This window comes from Oryza brachyantha, chromosome 7 (genome assembly GCF_000231095.2).
Source record: "Oryza brachyantha chromosome 7, ObraRS2, whole genome shotgun sequence".
Classification (NCBI taxonomy): domain Eukaryota; kingdom Viridiplantae; phylum Streptophyta; class Magnoliopsida; order Poales; family Poaceae; genus Oryza; species Oryza brachyantha.
The window spans coordinates 6,207,273-6,226,646 of NC_023169.2; positions in this window are offsets into that span (position 1 = coordinate 6,207,273).

Genomic DNA, 19,374 nt, shown 5'->3' on the forward strand with positions numbered 1-19,374 from the left:
ATTGAAGAGGTTTCCGACAGGTAGTCCACACAAAAATCGATGACCTCTTCGCTGGTGTAACTCTCAACGATGCTTCCCTCGGGGTGGGATCGGTTCCGTACAAAACCCTTTAGGATCCCCATATACCTTCCACATGGATACATCTGCATCATGAAAGCGGGCCCACAACACTTTGTTTGTCTGACAAGATGCATTGGAAGATGTACCATTATATCAAAGAAAGTAGGAGGAAAGTACATCTCCAAATGACATAGCGTTCTCACAATTTCTGCCTGTAGTTCATCTAGTCCCTCGGGGTCAATGATCTTCTAGCCGATAGCATGGAAGAAGGAGCACAACCGCATTATCATGTGTCGCACCTTTGGAGGCAAAATATTCCATATTGCAACGGGCAACAACTGTGTGATAAGAACGTGACAATTGTGCGACTTCATTCCTACCAGCTTAAGGTCTTGCAGTGAAACGAACCTACTAATTCTTGACTAGTAACCAGATGGAACCTTTATACCACTAAGACATGTCAACAAATTCATCTTCTCATCTTTCGATAGAGTGTAGCAGGCTGGAGAAAGGTACACCCTACCGGACTCCATGGTAACGGGATGTAGCTCTGGACGAACACCCATATCTTGCAGATCTCGTCACGCGTTGAGACCATCCTTTGTACTACCAGGGTTAAGCAGTAACCCAATCAAACTCTCACATACATTCTTCTTGACATGCATCAGATCTATGCAGTGGCGAACGTCAAGATCCTTCCAGTATGGTAGTCTCCAAAATATTGACTTTTTCTTCCACATGCTCTTATCTTTTGCAAACTCGTTTTTTTTCAAACTCGTTTGCTATTCCCATCAGTAAGTTGTGCACACATGTCCCTATTAGCTGTTGTGGGGGTCTGGCTGTATCTCTATGGCCGTTGAAATTTTTTATCATATTCCTATAAGGGTGATACCGTGGGAGAAATCTCCTGTGACCCATGTAGACCATCTTCTGTGAATGCTTGAACTATTTGCTTCTTGTTTCCTCCATACACTCCAAACACGCCTATTTTCCTTTGACCATTTGGCCAGAAAGATTGCCAAGGGCTGGATAATCGTTGATGGTATTAAACACCATCGCATGGAGGTTGAAATACTCCTGTGCATATGTGTCCCATATACGTGTGCCCTCATTCCAAAGCGTCGCGAAGTCATCGATCATTGGTTCAAGGAACACATCAATATCGTTGCCAGGTTGTCTCGGTCCTTAAATGAGCATGACACGCATAATATACTTTCTTTTGAAGCAAAACCAGGGAGGAAGGTTATATTTCACAAGAAGAACTGGCCATGTACTATGACGGCTGCTCAAATCACCAAATGGATTAATGCCATCTGTACACATGGCAAAATGCATGCTTCTTGGGTCCTCTGAGAACTCCTGGTAAATCCTATCGATTCTCCGCCACTGTACTGAATCTGCTGGGTGTCTTAGCTTGCCATCGACTTTCTGTTCTTCAGCATTCCAACGCACTAGCTTTGCTTGTTCCTTATTCGCAAATGTTCTCTTCATGCGCTCCGCATTGGGAGATACCACACAACCTTTGCAGGTGCTCCCCTCTTTGACATACTTCCTTCACCTGCACTTTTTGCACGTTTGTATCTACAAGCCCCACATACAGGGCAAACATCCAGGTCAGCATATTGCTTGCAATACAAAATACAGTCGTTCGGACATGCATGAATTCTTCTAACTTCTAGACCCAACAGGCATAACACTTGCTTAGCTTCGTATGTCGTCTACGATAATTTGTTCCCCTCTGGCAACATGTCCTTTAATAGCTCAAGAAGTTCTATAAAACTCTTGTCGGACCATCCATTACTTGCCTTAAGCTTCATGAGTTCCAACACACAGGACAACTTGGTGTGCTTCGACTTACATCCATCATATAAGGGTATTTGATAGTCTTCCACCAACTTACTAAACTTCTCAAAGTCTCTGTCGTTGTCATCTGCGTCTTCAATGTCATGCAACATTTGAGATAAACATTCAGTGTCGAAATCAATGGTATCTCCACCTAACAGAGACGGTACAAACATGCTTTCTAGAGCTGTGGCGACGTTCACTGTATTTTGATCCGACACTTCCTCATCAGCATCAACATCAGGTTCCTCTTGCTCTCCTTGCTTGCTCCAACATGTATAATTCTCCATCAATCCTTTCCTTATCAAATGAGAATGCACTTATGAACTATCAGGAATCATCTTTTCATTCCTACAGTCATTACATGTACATGATATATACAGGTTCATCCTGCTTTTCCTGTCATTGTCCGCAAATTTAACAAATTCAATGACCCCCTCCCTAGACTCCGTGGATGAACGATGAACATGGTACATCCACTTCCGATCCATTTGCAATAAATAACATAGAGAAATATTATACCATGTTTGATTGAAAAAATATTATAAAATATTTCCATTATTTTTGGAATAAGACAAATGGTCAAACATGGAAAGAAAAAAGTCAAACATCTTATTTTACCTCCATTTTTTGCAAAAATTCGCCCCATTTGTCCTCCCAACCCAACTATGAACAGTGCACTGGTCGGGATAGAAAACAATGGGCAGTTGGGGGTATTTATAGCACAAATACACGCCTTAGACGGTTTTATAGAAATACCTGCCCAAGATAGTGAGATGTCAACTGGTACGGTTTACAACTGGAAAAGCCGTCACAGGTGATGGCATACCAGAAACGGTTTAAGCTGTATGGCCCGTCACAAGTGATGGGATATCACCTATGACGGCTTTCCACGTTGGCCCATCAGTGGTATCGAACACCAGTGACGGGTCGTTGCCAGGCCTAGCTCAGGCCACGGCGGGATGCCACACCTATGACGGATGTGGTTACAACCCGTCAGAGGTGATGGATAGCTCTTACCGGGCCTTTGGCCCATCAGTGCTATCTCGTCACAGGTGTGGTGTTCTGACGTAGTGTTTATTTTGTTCGCTATGACCCCGGTCAATAAAAGGACTAGACCCCGGTGCCCTGGTCGCATTTGTTAAGAGCCCAATTGGTAATTAGGAATGATACTATCAAGTGGTAATTGGCAGTAAATTAGCTAGCACTAATGGTACATATCAGCCCAACCCAAATAATGCGAGATAGATACATATACGTCCGGGATTGGAGCCCATAGGGTAGTGGCCTGGTAGCCCAATTCCACAAATTCTCGTGTTGCATTTGCATAGCTGTAGTATTCCAGTATCCTCTCCCGTCAATTTTCATCTTCTTATCCTCGAGTCTGGATTCCTGGAGGTGCAGCCGTGGCGCAGGCAAGGATCCATAATGTGAAACTTTAGGCAAGAGCCTAGTTTGCCAAGCCTGCAATTGTAGGAAGTTTGTTTTCCACGGGGAAGAAACTTTGGGAAGTTAGGGTTCTGAAATTCCGGTAGAATGGAAGGTAAGAAATTAGTGATTTTGATCATCTATAAAAGAGGGTGCCTGTGCATCTGGTGTCTACTTTGTATTACGCATTAATCATGGCCAGCTTTTAATAAATTGTTAGCCAAGAAAAAGCAAAGTATAATGGGGCAATCTTAGAATTAATGAAAAGTATCCTAGATTAGTGACAAAGAGAATTGTGTAAAGAGAAGAAAAATCGTTTTTGCTTTGCAAAATAGTTCCTTTTAAATAATAGAAGTTTTATTGAACTTTCATATGAGTTTTTTTATACGTGGAATAAGATAAAACTCATCCTCTCATGCAACAATACCTTGTGTTATTGTAATTTATCGTAAGTGGTTATGTTTCATCGCACATTATAGTCTTTTACTTGGATCATTACTATAGTTAGCACTGACCCCGGTGACCATTCTTCCTAGCTTAGTCCCGTCAGTGCATATGGTAATGGTAGAACTTGGCGACCGGATCTAACACACCTCTTTTCCCCAACTAAGGTCCAACAATTTTTAATCAAGGCATTCAGTCCAACGGCCATAAAGATTGAGCTGACTGGATCAAGCGACTGCTCATCATGAGGCAACATACCCAACAACTCCATGTTGGCATGTCTCCTCATCGACCCTAGTGGCCCATCTCAATATCCATCTTCACATTGGCCTCCCCCATCCCTAGTGCCCCTCTTGCACCCCCCTCATGCCTTATTGATGACATCGATGTCCACTGCCCACAGCTAACCACCCCCTTAACACCAGTGCAACTTCATCGACACTCCACTTCTTCTCCACCTTGACTCAGCTCAGGTTTATCCCCTTTCTTCTTAAATTTTGAATTTGATGCCAATTTTGATGTATTGTGATATATATGCCCTTTGATTTGTGATATGTGTGTGAACTGAAAGTGTATGAACACTACAAGGTTTCCAGGGTAATGCCACCGATTTGATTGCAACAATGTGTTTTTGGTTGCAATATATAGGGTTAATTGCAGCAGTAGTCGATTTTTGTTGCGATTGGGAGACATATTGCAACGAAATGTGTGTTGTTGTCATTGAAATTATGGTCGTTGCAATAAGATGGATATATCGCAACCCTTATATTGGCGATGTAATTTGAGTGACGTAATTGCCTCGCTCGCGTACGATTGTTGCAATAGTGGTCCATAGTGCAACGTAAAAAAAACATTGCTGTTTGTAATATTTAGCATTGTAATAGAGGCACTTTTATGGCAACATAAATCTAATGTGTTGCAAAAGGAGTATAGATATAGCAAGGCAAAAACGATAGTGTTGCAAAATGAGTCTTAGAGATTGCAACACCACCTTAAATTTTGCATGGAGTTATGGATATAGCTATGACTGCTTGTGTTGTGGCTACAAAGAAGATTTATCGCAGCACCTTGTGTAATTAGTGGCACTAACTAGTCATCTGGTCTAACCTATAAGAATAATTTGCATTTATATGGTCAATGTTGGATTCTAAGTACATAAAGTTTGCTATATATAAAAAATTATCTGACCAAAAAGGTTTCACATAATTTAGGTTAAGGCCAAAAAAAAAACTTTCTTGCGGGGTTTTTTCATTGAGTGTTTTATGGATTGTTTTTTGTCATATTTTCTGGTGGTGAAAAATTACATACGTGCTTGATTTGGCTGATGTTTTTTGGCTCAGTGCACAACGCCCTTGGGGGCAGGTCGCACATGGGCCGAGATTTGGGCTTGTCAGCTGTCCGAGTCTTGGTCGAAGTCAGGGTACGTGTGGCCGACGACATCCACATCAAAGATCGAGTTGATGATCACGTATCCGCATGCACCTCATCGTCAAGGCGCTGAGCCGCTCTCTGCAGGTCGCTGAACCAGATCGTCCGGGTGTGGTGCGATGACGTTGACGCAAGATCGACAAGGGGCTGCCACACGCTTGATCTCGTCATCGACATATGTGACCACGTCGCCCAAGTCCTAATCGATCCTAGGTTAGACTCCCAATTGACATGTGGTTGATCATACTTTTATTGTTGTTCATGTTCACTAATTACACGCCCAAGTCCTATTCGATCCTTAGTTGATCGAAACATCTAGCTAGTAGTGCTTTGTTTAATACATGTGTGTTTACACTTCAATTCACGCCGACATGTATAATAAATATGGTTTCATGTAAATTAATATTGATCTTTTTGAAAACTAAGCATGATTTTTCCCTTGATTCAGGAATTGCGATTTGATTTGTTTGGTAGCCATCTTTTGGTGTGATTTTTTCAATGGCATCAGATGATTATCCTAGTTGGATGCTTTTGGCAAGGCAAGATGATGCGTGGCAAGCCAGGTTTGAGAAATTTCTTGACAATACTTTTGTAGGAAGGCTCCCTGGAGAGAATGCAGCATGTCCATGTAAGCGGTGTCCTTGTATGTTATACAATAAACAAAAGATGAGGTGCAAAAACACTTACCGAATGGAGGATTTGATAAGGATTTTATTAAACAGAAATGAGATGCTTATGACGCTATGGTTGTGGATGACATTGATGATAATGTTTTTGATGATGGTTATTTTAGTGGAGGTGAAGCAGGCAATGTGAAAGACATGATCTCAACGCTAATTCGTTGTACTATACATGAAGAAATTATAGATACTAATAACGGTGTGCCAAATGAGGCAGCAAAGAAGTTCTTCAAATTGATGGAAGAAGCTCGAAAAGAATTGTACCCAGGCTACAAGGAGGCTAGAAAAATATCTTTTATTGTAAGGATGTTTCAAATAAAGTGCATGTATATATAGTTTTAGCAATCGTGGCATATAGAAAATTTTTATGCTGATGTGTATGGTGCTTCCTAAAGGACATTGTATCCCAGATACGTTGGCTAAAATTCGGAAGGTAATTCAAGATCTACCAAAAGATTCATGCTTGTATTAATGACTGCATCCTTTTTCATGGAGATTATGAGATGCACACATGTCCAACATGTTGGGAGTGTAGATGGAAAAATATAGATTCCGAGGAGATTGGTGAGTTTAGCGAAATTGATGGAGTAAAGAAGAAGTTGTTTCCTCGCAAAATACTTAGATACTTTCCATTGATTCCTAGACTACAAAGAATGTATATGAATGAGACTACATCGGGGTTCATGACTTGGCACTCGACAGACTTGGTTGATGATGGTGAGAAAATGCGGCACCCTGCGAATTCAAAGGCATGGAAGCACTTAGATGACATATATAAGCATCACTTTGCATATGACCCTCTTAATGTGATGCTAGGGCTTGCAGCAAATGGCTTCAATCCATTTGGGTTGTTGAATGTGACTGACACTACATGGCCGGTGATCTTAATTCCATATAACTTGCCTCCTTGGTTGTGCTTCAAACAATTTTATTGGATGATGTCCATGCTTATACCTGGGTCTAAATTCCCAAGGATGAACATTGATGTTTACTTGCAGCCTTTGATCTACGAGCTCAAGGAGTTGTGGGTTAAAGGTGTGGAAACTTGGGATGCGAAGTCCAAGAAGAATTTTACTCTGCGTGCAATTCTGCTTTGGACAATAAATGATTTCTCTGCATATGCGATGTTATCTGGGTGGAGCACAAAAGGCAAGTTTGCTTGTCCTTGTTGTAACAAAGATACTTATTACTTGTGGTTAAAACATGGCAAGAAGCATTGCTACATGGGGCATCGCCTTTTTTTGCCTTCAAACCACAGGTGGCGAAGAAACACAATCAGCTTCAATAACGAGGTTGAGACGAGGGAGGCTCCATTGCCACTCAGTGGTGAACAAGTGTGGCAGTAGTACCAAAGTTTTTAGCAAGTAACATTTGGGACAAGTAGCAAGAAAAGAAAGTGGCGAGATGAAGATACTAGATGGCACAATTGGAGGAAGAAGAGTATTTTCTTTGAGCTTCCTTAGTGGTCATCATTGCTTATTCACCATAATCTAGATGTTATGCATATTGAGAAGAACATATGTGAGAGCTTGCTTGTGACTTTGCTTTCTTAGGCTAAAAGCAAGGATAGTAATAAGGCTCGGCTTGATTTGCAATAATTGGGTATAAGGCTGGATCAACATCTAGTGCTTCAGAAAGGTAAATATATTTTGCCAACAGCGTTGTACACACTAGAGAAAGCTGAGAACGAAATATTATGCAAATTTCTCCAAGATGTTAAGATGCCTGATGGATATGCCTCACATATCAGGAGATGTGTTGATGTCAATGCTTGCAAGATAACTGCACTTAAAAGTCATGACTGCCATATTATATTACAAAAATAGTTACCTTTGGTGGCACACCATATTTTGCCTGAAGATGTAGCAATTCCATTGATTGAGCTTAGCAGCTTTTTCAACTCACTATGTTCAAAGGAGCTTGATACACGTGAGATTGAGAAACTTAGCAATTCTATTTTGTGAAACACTTTGTCGTCTTGAGATGATATTTTCTCCCTCTTTTTTTGATATTATGACTCACTTACCAGTCCATCTAGCCTAGGAGGCTAGTATTGGAGGTCCTGTTTACTATCGTTGGATGTATCCAGTTGAGAGATACCTACGTACCCTGAAAGGGTACGTGAGGAACAAAGCATGCCCGGGATGCTCAATAGCAGAGGGATACATATCGGAGGAGTGCCTTACATTTTGTTCTCGGTTTTTGGAAGATGTTTGTACAAGCTTAATCGACCAGAGCGTCATGAAAACATGAGTGTTAGTGAACCACTTTCTGGGAGGACTACATACATGCATCTGACATATTTTTATATTGTTTTTAAACTAACTATGTTTGTAATAAGCTTATTTGTTTCTAATTTGTTGCAGTCAGCATATGGAAGTTCTTAAAAGATCCAACACGTGCAATGTTGAAATAAGACACAAGGAGCATTTTGTTTCATGGTTTGAGCGTAAAGTGAGTCGTGTTATATATATGTACAGTTTTTATCATCACATTTTAATTTGCACCTCACCAAAATCTTTTTGCAGGTTGTTATATTCTCTATCCTGTACTCCAGATCCTCGAGTTTGCATCTCAAACAGGTGCTTCATCAATGGGTTTCTCTTCCGGATAGCAAGCATAGAGGAAAATCTAACCATGCAAAACAGTGGTGTGGTTGTGAAGGGTGATGGCATGGACTGGTATGGAGTGCTTAAAAAAATCATCACCCTTGATTTCCCAAATCAGAAGCAAGTCATGTTGTTTGAGTGTGACTGGTTTGATGTTCCAGCAGCAAATGTGAACAAATCTAGATAACATATAAAAGATAAATTCGGTATTGTCGATATTGACATGACTCGGACGTGCTACCATGATGAGCCATACATCTTGGCGACACAGGCTGAGAAAGTTTGTTATGTGAAATGCACGGAGAAACCTAATTGGTACAATGTTCTTAGATTTAAACCTCGGAACCTGTTTGTCATGCCTGAAGGAGAATGCACTGAGTATGTTGGTGGTACCGATGTGGACTCACTAATTGTAGGAGTCGAAGATATGCATGTTGATCACAGAGATAAGGGTTTGACAAATTGGAGTAGGTCTGACATTGAAGGGTTAAGTGGTGACGCGTGTGAAATCGACGAGGCACGTTCCGAACGATGCTTGAACCTACGGACGATGATGACATTCCGAACGAAGACGATACTAATGATGCCTACATTGATGATGGAGTGCTTGCGGAGCGGTGAACGATGAAAATGATGATTTTTTTGTTTAAACTTTAGCTGTAAATTTGCCTTGCCTTCAGTTTCCATTAACTTTTAGAAAATGTCAACCATCCAAGACAGTTGCTCTCAGAAATTGCTTACCTGCTTCCAAAAATTTTGTATCACTATTTTTTTGCGACAAAGGAGAAATTCCCCTGATTTAGTCAAGCAGAATTTTTGTCCGATGCATCAGTCAGAGCACACGCCGGTTCAAAGCCACCGGACAAAAGTGAATCACCCTGGTGATATCTCTGAACCATTCATGCCTAAAGACCCAGATTTAAGTTTCATCTAAAGTACTATGTTTTATCACACAAAATCCATATAGACATATGCGTCTCAGTAATCTTAATTCCAACATGTACAGAGCACACCAGGACAGAACATACAGAAAAGGAACACACAAATCCATCACACAGAATTGAAGCATCTCCATTATATATATATATATATATATATATATATATATATATATATATAGGAAGTACAGAGCACCAAGTCATATACACTACTTAAACTAGCTTGTCCAGCCAAGCAAAGCGCTCATTACTAATTCATATGTATATATCTAGATGAGCCCAAAATAGAAGACAAGCAAGCAGATCCATCACATGTTTTGGTACTCGATGATCCTCCTCCTCAACAGGCACTTCAACTCCTCCGCCTTGCGCTTAATCTGCAAAATAGGCAAAATAAACCACAGATGAGAACTTAACTATACTTAGTTGTGATGTACGGAAATTCAAAAACAGAAGGAAACTTAATAAACCTGCTTCCATCTAACCAGCAGCGCGTCTCCCGCTTCGCTGAAGTCGCCTAGAGTTAGGCTAAGCTCGACGTACAGGTCTAGGAAGCTGTAGCAGGTAGTACGCGGCTTCTTCTTATGCCCCTTCATGTAATCAAATGCATGTCAATCTAATTTCAATTCATACATGTATAGGACACTATGATACAAATGCATTAACAAAAATAAACTTTGCATTGTTGGTATGGTTCAGTTAGTCATTTTCGCTCTACTGTAGGATATTTGCATTTTATTACGAACACTTGGAGTCATTGCCATTTGTAACATTTTGAATGAATTTCAATAGATGAATGTCTAACTCCTTAATTCTATTAATTGCTTGTGGTTGTCAGATTATAGAAACTCCTTAATTCAATTAACTGCTTGTGGTGTCAGTACATGGAGCCATGAAACTCTATTGATCCAAATTTGTTATTACCAATAAGGTCTACAACTAGTTCCTCTGTTTCATAAGGGCAGCTTCAACATGTGATCTAAGGAGGTGCATGGAAGAGAGAGAAAGATCGTCGAGAGGTGCAATACATTGGAGTAAGGGTGCTAGGCTAGAATTTCTTAGCACCTGTGTCTTACTTTGACATCTGGTGCTTAGATTAGAAAAATATTTTACCTAAAACATGTAAGGTTGAAGGATGGAGAAAGTTGGAAAAGAATGATTTTTTATCCTAGTGGAACCCACCTTAGTGTAACCTATACAAGATACAACATTGGAGCATTATTTACTAAACTAGCATGTTATCACATGTCTATTCTTACACCTTTCTAAGAAAATAAACCTTAGAGATGCCCTAAACAGGGTAACTGTACTAATTTTAAGACTTCATGGCAAAAGATATGTTGCTGAAATTCATATAATCTACTAAATTCTCACATCTAAAATATTACTCCTTGAAATTTATCAACACTAATAGACAAGTTCATACCAATCAAATCTAAATTTCATAAATACAAGAAAAATAATGAAAATACTACAGCTTTGGCACTTGCTAATCATTTTTCCCTGGCAACTTAACACCTCTCTGGCTATATGATTATTTTTGGAATTGGTTAAACAACCTATACTTGGTTATGTTCAGTCAAGTACACGGACCATATGACATGAGACCTACTAGTGTTGTTCCAATTCGGGATCAAACAATAATAAAGATAGCCGAAAACTAGCTATATCATATTCATCTTGCATAACAAAAGACACAGAAACCTAATTGTTACTGCACGCACGCGCAATATGTGTTGGGTTTAGACATTGCTTCCAGTTGTTTATGACACATTAGATATTCTACAAAAAACACACAATATAGTCATTTTGTTTTGTATTTGTAGCTATTATGAAAAATGTTCGTCTACCGTATGAACACGAAAATTTTCGATCTCTAGGTGTAGCGGCACGGCCTGGTTATACTGGCTGAAGATTAATTGGTGGAGTATGGTTGAGCGGACAATCATTCAGTCGGTCTACAACGTGGAAAACATGACTATGAATTTGGATAAAAATTGTTCATATGATAAAAAGGGTGTTGATATGGTTTAGCACCAAAATGTATATGAAGGTATAGCTTGTTACCAGAATAGATAGACTCTCGATGGGTTCCATGTTACCATCATAGGCCTCACACTCCTTTGCGAGTCTGCAAACCGAATCCTCTTTACCCTTGCTAGTATTTTTCCGGTGACCTCCATGGGCAGTACACTGGATAGCAAAAATGTGGTTATCGATTAACCCTAATTCATATGGAAGCAGCACGATGGTGAAAGGAATGAGAGGGGGTGATACTGTTACTAACCTGCCAGACAACCTTGATTGAACGAAAAAGATCATCGTGCAAACAAATACCGTGGCGCTAGCGATCTCCCGAGAATTAGACGCGGGGAAGGGGAATGGTAGTATTCGCCGTGAACTGCAATGGAAACGAAGTGCCCATGGCGATAATTGCGTGCGTTTTGATGTGACTAAATCCAGAAGATTCATTTCCGTGAAACGGTTATATTGTAATGGCCCACCCCTAAAACAAAGTTAAAAATTAACTTCCATCACACATTCAACCCCAATACCAGTGTGTTAGTTAAAAATTAACTCATATACCTAGCATGTGTTGTGTTGTTCGATAAGATAAACTTTAACTGCATAGTATAACAGCGTGATGTGTGTGCTTGCTAGTGGGCGTGCCAGCTGAAAAATAACTCAATATATGTGCAACGTGTTCTTGAGTTAAAAATTAACTTGCGTTCATTGGCTTGTATCCGTGCATTAAAAATTAACTCGCGTTCATTGGCTTGTATTCGTGCTTCAGTAAGTTAAAATTTGATTGAAAGGAGTCAGCTCAACACACTTCACCCTGCAAGTAATTCAAAAAGTTAAAATTTAACAACAACATGCAAAGGCAGGGTTGGTGGTTGCTTTGTTGGTGGGTTGTGTGGGGTTTAGTTTGGTTGTGGTGTGTCATACGCTGTTTATTATGAAGGAAGAGAGCTCTCACCATCAGCTCAATAATATTTGACAAAGCGGCTTCTGCCTATGAGGATTGCTTGCACATGGACATTTTTCAGTAGATCAACACCTGCAGCATTATTTTTACAAAAAAAACTGTTAAGTCTTTACAGTAGAAGATTCACCATGTAACAACTTTAACAGGAGTACTAGCACTAAAAATCAAAAGCACTACTCTATCCAATCATCACACAAATCCAATCTGCTCAAGACCTTGAAATGCATCACTTAACTTTCTGACCTGTTCCAAGGTTCAGATTACACAATTGCAGACTTACCATGACTAGCAGAACACCACCACTACCATCACAAAAATTACCACCAACAGTTACTTGTTTGCCAGAGCCCATTGTCTCATTTCACAGATAACCAGAAAAAGGACAACATCGTCTCAGCTTTCTAACAAAACAGAATCTGAATATGGAAATAACAATCTCTCAGCGTTCTAAAGTGTGCAGTGGACTTCTTGAATGTGTAAATTTGTGAGAAAGCTGATTGCTTACCTTAGATATGTGCACACCAAGATTTGTGTGCACCCCTGAACACTTTATGCAGAGAAGAATTCCAAGGTTTAGGGATGCCCAATCAGGTTCTGCAGCACCACAATGAGCACAAATATTATTGCCACTACTGATGGTCTACTATTCTGCTTGCGATAATAATATAACATTCCTCGGCTGTCAAGAACAAAGAAATCTTATTTTCCAGTCACCTCTCAGGTTTGATGATTGCTTTGAGAGAAAGCCTTGTCTAATGGTCTGTACCTGAAACAAGTACTCAAAAAAATTCTCCCCATGCTACTGGGGGATCCCCTTTTTATCATTCTTATTTTAAATAGTTTTTCAGACTTTGTTCTAACTGAAAAAGTATAGTATTGATCCGAATGCATCGTTCCTGATGTGTTACCATAACTAAAGAAGCATTACATAGTTATATTGCCAGAATCAGATTAATTGATCTATTGTGTTCTGAATCATATGGACTGCCCGAGCAAATGAAGAATTATAATATAATTCCAGACGGTGTGCCTATTTGGCTCATGTTAGACTTCTATCGATTCCTAAAAGTACATTACATGCGGTAGCAATGGCAAGAGTTAAAGCTCGGTCATAAGTTGGTAGTTGTGAGGTCTTGCGAATTCACTCAGATTAACTGTAATCTAAAAGTGCAGCCATTTAGCTTAATATAAGTAATAAAAGTTTCCTTGAAAATATGTACCTCCTCCATTTCAGAATACAGGGAAAAAGACTAAGAACATTTGTGCTATATAAAGTTTTGTATGCGTCTTGGTAGAAGTATTGTGGTTCTTCACTTTCTAACCACATCACTTTTCAAGCTAATAATATTCAAAATGTTATTGCGAGACTTAACATGAGAACAGAAGGGACATAAGTTTTTTAAGATAATGGAAGGATGAATTCATGAAGATGAAAGGGGCAAATGAGACTCAAAAATTGAAGGATCGATCATAAATATGATATGAATATATGCTTATACCATGGAAAATTATGCCAAGGAAAGGCAGCATTTTTTCCCATTCATAACTCAGAAGACATGTATCTGCAATTAGCTTGAAGATTTATATTTCATGACAACATAGATTATTCCAATTTTCAAATGTCTGAAAGAAACAACATAAAAAACTACGGATCAAGACAGTCTGATCACATGTCAGATTCTTCAGAACAACATATGTAAGCCATAACATTTATTGTAAATTAACATTTTCCCTGCTTCTTCAGCTTCTCTACAGTGACGAATCAAATGGGTCTGAGATAAAAAAAAAAAGTCATCGATCTTGGTAGATTCAGGATAATCACACCAGTATTCGCTATCAAAATCAAATCGAGCTTCCTTAGAAACTTACTTATGCAGCTGTAGCCTCCTGCGTTGATTGGTCATCCATTTCTCATTCTGATGGATGATATCCCGGACACCAAATGTCATTACCTTTAGAACTTTGGCGTTCAAAATGAAGAACTTTGCAAAGTTAACCACGGGTGTCTTCTCTTGATATCTTTTGAGAACAATAGTCTTAAGATGGTGTTCCAGACAGTGAACAGGTCCAGGATGATAATTGTGTAGATCATTTTTTGCGCATTAGGTTGAAATGTTAAATATAAACTGAAGTCAGTATATACAATACAGGAACAACACTGTCAGAAAGGATTTTTTAACATCTATGTATATTGATTATGGTAACATTAGCAATGATTATAAACATTATGGACTCACCTTGATATACATCTTCTCCAAACAGGGAAAATATTTGAGAAGGTCCACAACAGCAGCTAGGTTAGGGCCAACTGACTGGAGTACCAAAATCTTCACAGTGGGCACTGACATTCAGAAGGCATTTGACATTGCCATGCTAACAGAAGGCATTTCCTGGACAGAACAAAGAAAACAAAATTAGCATCTGTGCTATATAGAATGGGAAATCGAGTTGGCACAATGGCTGCTACTTGACGAACTGTAAACAAAATCTCAGGTACTAAAGCACAAATTGATCTGAATTGATCTACTTGCATATTTGAAAGTATGGAAACTAAAGCACAAATTTAACATCTAAGGCTAAGATGCCATACCTGAATAACAACAGTTCCAATCTCAAGTCTGGAGATGAAGCTGGGCAAGATGCACAATATCTCTAGTGTTGGTGCACTAATTACCCGGATGATCGCAAGGCCATCGTCTAGAAAAGCTGGGATCAACCATTCGAGGAGCGGTGCACCCTCGACAACTATCTCTTGGAAGATGACCTCATGTTTTAGACCATGTGTGGTTCCTATGCATAGGCTCCTTAATGAAGCAGATCTAATATAAAGGCTAGGCATCCCAATCGTGTCGTTGATGTTGAGGCGCTCTAGTCTCGGGCAGGCAGATATAACAACATGGAGAGCATCCTCTGATGCTGTGACCGAATGGAGATTGAGCTTCCTTAACTTTGGGAAATGGAGTGGCCGAGTAACCAGATCATCATGGATACAACACCTAGACAAGTTGACCACCTGTAGGGTGAGGGAGAAGCGAAGCAAAGAGAGTACTAGCGAGTAGGTCATGTCAGCTTCTTGATCTGCTGTGGTATTCTTGGTGGCAAACTAGAAATCAAGGTGAGAGAGGTTGTTTAACATTGGTAACTTCAACCAGTGCTCGAGGCAGTAAGAGACAAGAACCAAATGGTGAATAGGGCCTCAGTGAGCGGCAAGGATCTTGCCTGCAATGATGGTTTGCTTTTGCTCATTTACAGAGAATGCTCTCATGTCAAGGCTAAGTGAGGTAGAGTGCCAGATCTGGCACCATAGGCGGGAAACGACCTGCATGTGAGCGACATCTCGGGTAGATAGGAGGGAGACAATGGTACCAAGAATTTCATCTTGGAGGCGACTAAGCCTATCAATACCAGTGGCTTTCCTGGGTGCTTCCCCAACAGGAAGGAGATCCAAGCTTTGGGCATCTTGCAAGATCTTCTCCTTCTTGGATTCTAGTGTATGAAGGATCCCATGGCTTGCCTCGAGCTCCTGGCTTCTCCTCTTCCTTGTGGGTCTAGAGGAGAAAGAACCATCCATGCCATGTAGATCTGGAAATACATAACACTGGCTACGGTGATGGATTACCTGATTTCATGGGATTTCGTTGTGAAATTTGGAGTGCTCTTGTTATATTTTGGGAGTTGGGGGCGAACAGACAAGGTTAAGACTAAAAATTTTCATATTTAATACATCTGCCCCTTCTATTTTTCCATTATGGTAGGTGTCATATTTAATGCATTAGCATATTTTTTATTATAGTCCATTTATTTTTTCCATTCTAACATGGTAGGGACTAGATAGATGGTCAACTAAGGTAGTTGGAGCGGTGACAGCTAAAGTATCATAGTTAATGTATAAGCATATTTCTATAATAACCCCTTTATGTTTCCATTTTTTATGATGTTAGCGGACTAGGTGCAGATTGTCACCTAAGATGAATGGAATGGGTGATTGCTAGGGTGTCATAGTTATTGCATTAGCGTATTTCCATAATAGTGACTTTATTTTTGGGTTGTTCAAAAAAAACTTTATTTTTGGCATTTTAATGATGATAGTAGACTAGGTGAAGATTGTTAGCTGGGATCGATGAATTGGGTGGTGCTAGGATGTCATAGTTAAAGCATTAAATCATTTCTATAATAACCACTTTCTATTTCCATCTTCATATTGTAAAGGGACTATGTGATGATTATCTGTTGGGAAAGATGGAGCGCATGACTGGGAGTCATAGTTAATGCATTAGTGTATTTCCATATTAGCCCCTTTCTTTTTCTATTTCCATCCAAGGTCACTAAGTCCAGAATGTTCGATACGATAGATGTAGTAGGTGCATGATAGGGAGTCAGGTAATGCATTAGCAAATTTTCATAATAGACTTTTTATTTTTTTTACATTTTTAGTGATGCAAAGGGCCTAGGTGAAGATTCTTGGCTAGGAAGTATGGTGTGAGTGACCCGTAAGGGTCATATTTAATACATTAGTATATTTCCCAAATAGGCATTTATGTTTTTTTTCATTTTAATGATGCTGGAGGACTAGATGAAGATTGTTAGCTTGGCAGAATGGAGTAGGTGTCTGTTAGGGTGTCATACTTAATGCACAAGCATATTTCCATAATGACCCTTTTTCCATTTTAATGATGATTAGGAATTAGGTCAAAGTTATCGGTTGGGTTGGATGGTTTCGTGACCGTTAGGGTGTCATCATTAATGCATTAGCATATTACCATTATAGCACCTTTAGTTTTGCATTTTAATGATACTAGGGGACTAGGATGGATAGAGAGGGTAACTGCTAGTATGTCGTAGTTAATGTATTAGTGTAATTGCATAGTAGCAACTTTTTTTCATTTTAACAATGAAAGTGGAGGTGAAGATTGCTAGTTGGGATGGTTGGACTAGGTGACTACTAGGTAGCCCCTTTTTCCATTTTAACTATGCTAGGGGACTAGATATACATTATTGGCTGGGATGGATGGAGCACGTGACTGCTAGAGTGACATAGTTAATGATGCTAGGGGACTATGATAAGACTGTTGGCCGAGATGGATAGAGCACAGGAATGCTAGGGTGTCATAGCTAATGAAATGGCATATTTGTATAATAGTTCCTTCTTTTACTCCTTTTAGTGATGCTAGGGGACTAGATGAAAATTCTTGCTATCTCACATTTATTTTATTTCCATATTTGGATAGAAGCCTCTTTTTTTTATTTTACTTTGAAGAGCAACGGATGGATGGATTAGTTGAATCTTGTACTTCTTTCCTTATAGAGAAAATTGGCACTGCTATAAATCCTCTCATCTATAATGGCCCATCACATGACTAGGCTTCGTGGGCCGCCAAAATAAAGTCATCTCAATCGGGCCTCAATTAACACCGTTGTAGATGCAGTCGCACAGACATAATCGAGGTGCATATCCTTACAGCCTGTCATAGTTGTCACTCATCTGTGACGGGCTTGACTCTAGGCCCGATTGAGATTACCTCATTTATTATGGGCTCCAAACATGGCCCGATTGAGATTAGTTTAGCGCCCGGCCGTCACCGATGATTCATATCCGTGACGGTCTCTTTACTTACACCTGTTTGAGATAATTGTGCGCCTGTTAGAGATCTCGTATCTTTGGCCCGATTGAGATATATATTGCACTTTATAAATAGTCAACCAGTCTGGTGTTTGAAGCTATCCCGCTCTTCACCATTTTGGTGGGGGGTTGAAGAGGGCGTATTTTTGTAATTTTTTCTAAAGAAAAACATAAAATCATAAAAGTAAGTAAAATGGTAATAATATTTCTATCCGTGATGGCCTTGTGTCCGGTTAAGATATTTACACATATCAGCGACCTTTGCTGACTGACGGGGGCCATACCTGAAAGAGATGAGGCTTGAAGCCTGTTAGAGATAAGCGATCCCGCACATGTTAGTGTGAATCTATGGTTAGCCTCAAGTTCCTAGGATCACCTATTTCTTGTTGTTTTCTAGGATGGAACATCTCGTTTTCCATGCATACGTGAAAATAGAGACCATAGGTTAAGGTAATATAGATTACCTAGTTTGGTTGAATTCTCATGCATTTAGGAGATTTTCTTGTTCCATCTTGATTGTTTGGGGATGGATAGAATAGGTGAATACTATCAAATTTTACATGATCAAGGACCAGCACATCATTAGACCTGACAATCTGTCACACCCTAAGTTTTACCCTAGCCAAGAATTAATTAAATAATATATTAAAAATAATATGTCTAATTAAAGTTTAGGAGAAAACACAGTGTATAAATATAATTTAATTAATTGGAAGCTTTTTGGATGTTCTAAAATGTCCCAAAAGCATTTTAAATTATTAACAAGATTTAAATTTAAATTTCAGAGAATAAAATTTGATCAAATAAACAAAATAAAAATCGGCAAAATTGAAGACAATTTCTTTTTTTCCCTCCTTCCTTTTTCTTTGCTTTTTCCGTCCTTTCTTTCTCCTTTTTTCCCAATTGTTTTTCTCTTTTCCTCTTTTTTCCCTCTGAGGTCGAACTCTTCCTCCCCTGTCGCACCTCCCCTCTTCCTCTCCCCTGTTGTGCGATCTCCTTTGCCCCTCCACAGCCGTGCAGCCTCACCTCCTCCACACAGCAAAACTAATTCCTAACTCTAATTCTTATCCCTTTGAAACTTTATCTATTCCTTTCTAATAGGAGAAGGATTGTTAGATTTATCTCTCGCTCTCCCCTATAAATACCCCCTAGAGCCTTACCTCTTTTCCCCGTCTCCCTCTCCCGTGCACCTCCAGCCGCCTCCTGCGCCCCGGCTACTGCTGTGCCGCCCCTGTTTAGCATGACAGCAAGCCGTCAATAGCCCTGCTGCTCCCTATTCACAGCAAGCGTCGCTGGTCATTCTTTCGCCGAATTTCAGGTTCGCATATATTTTATT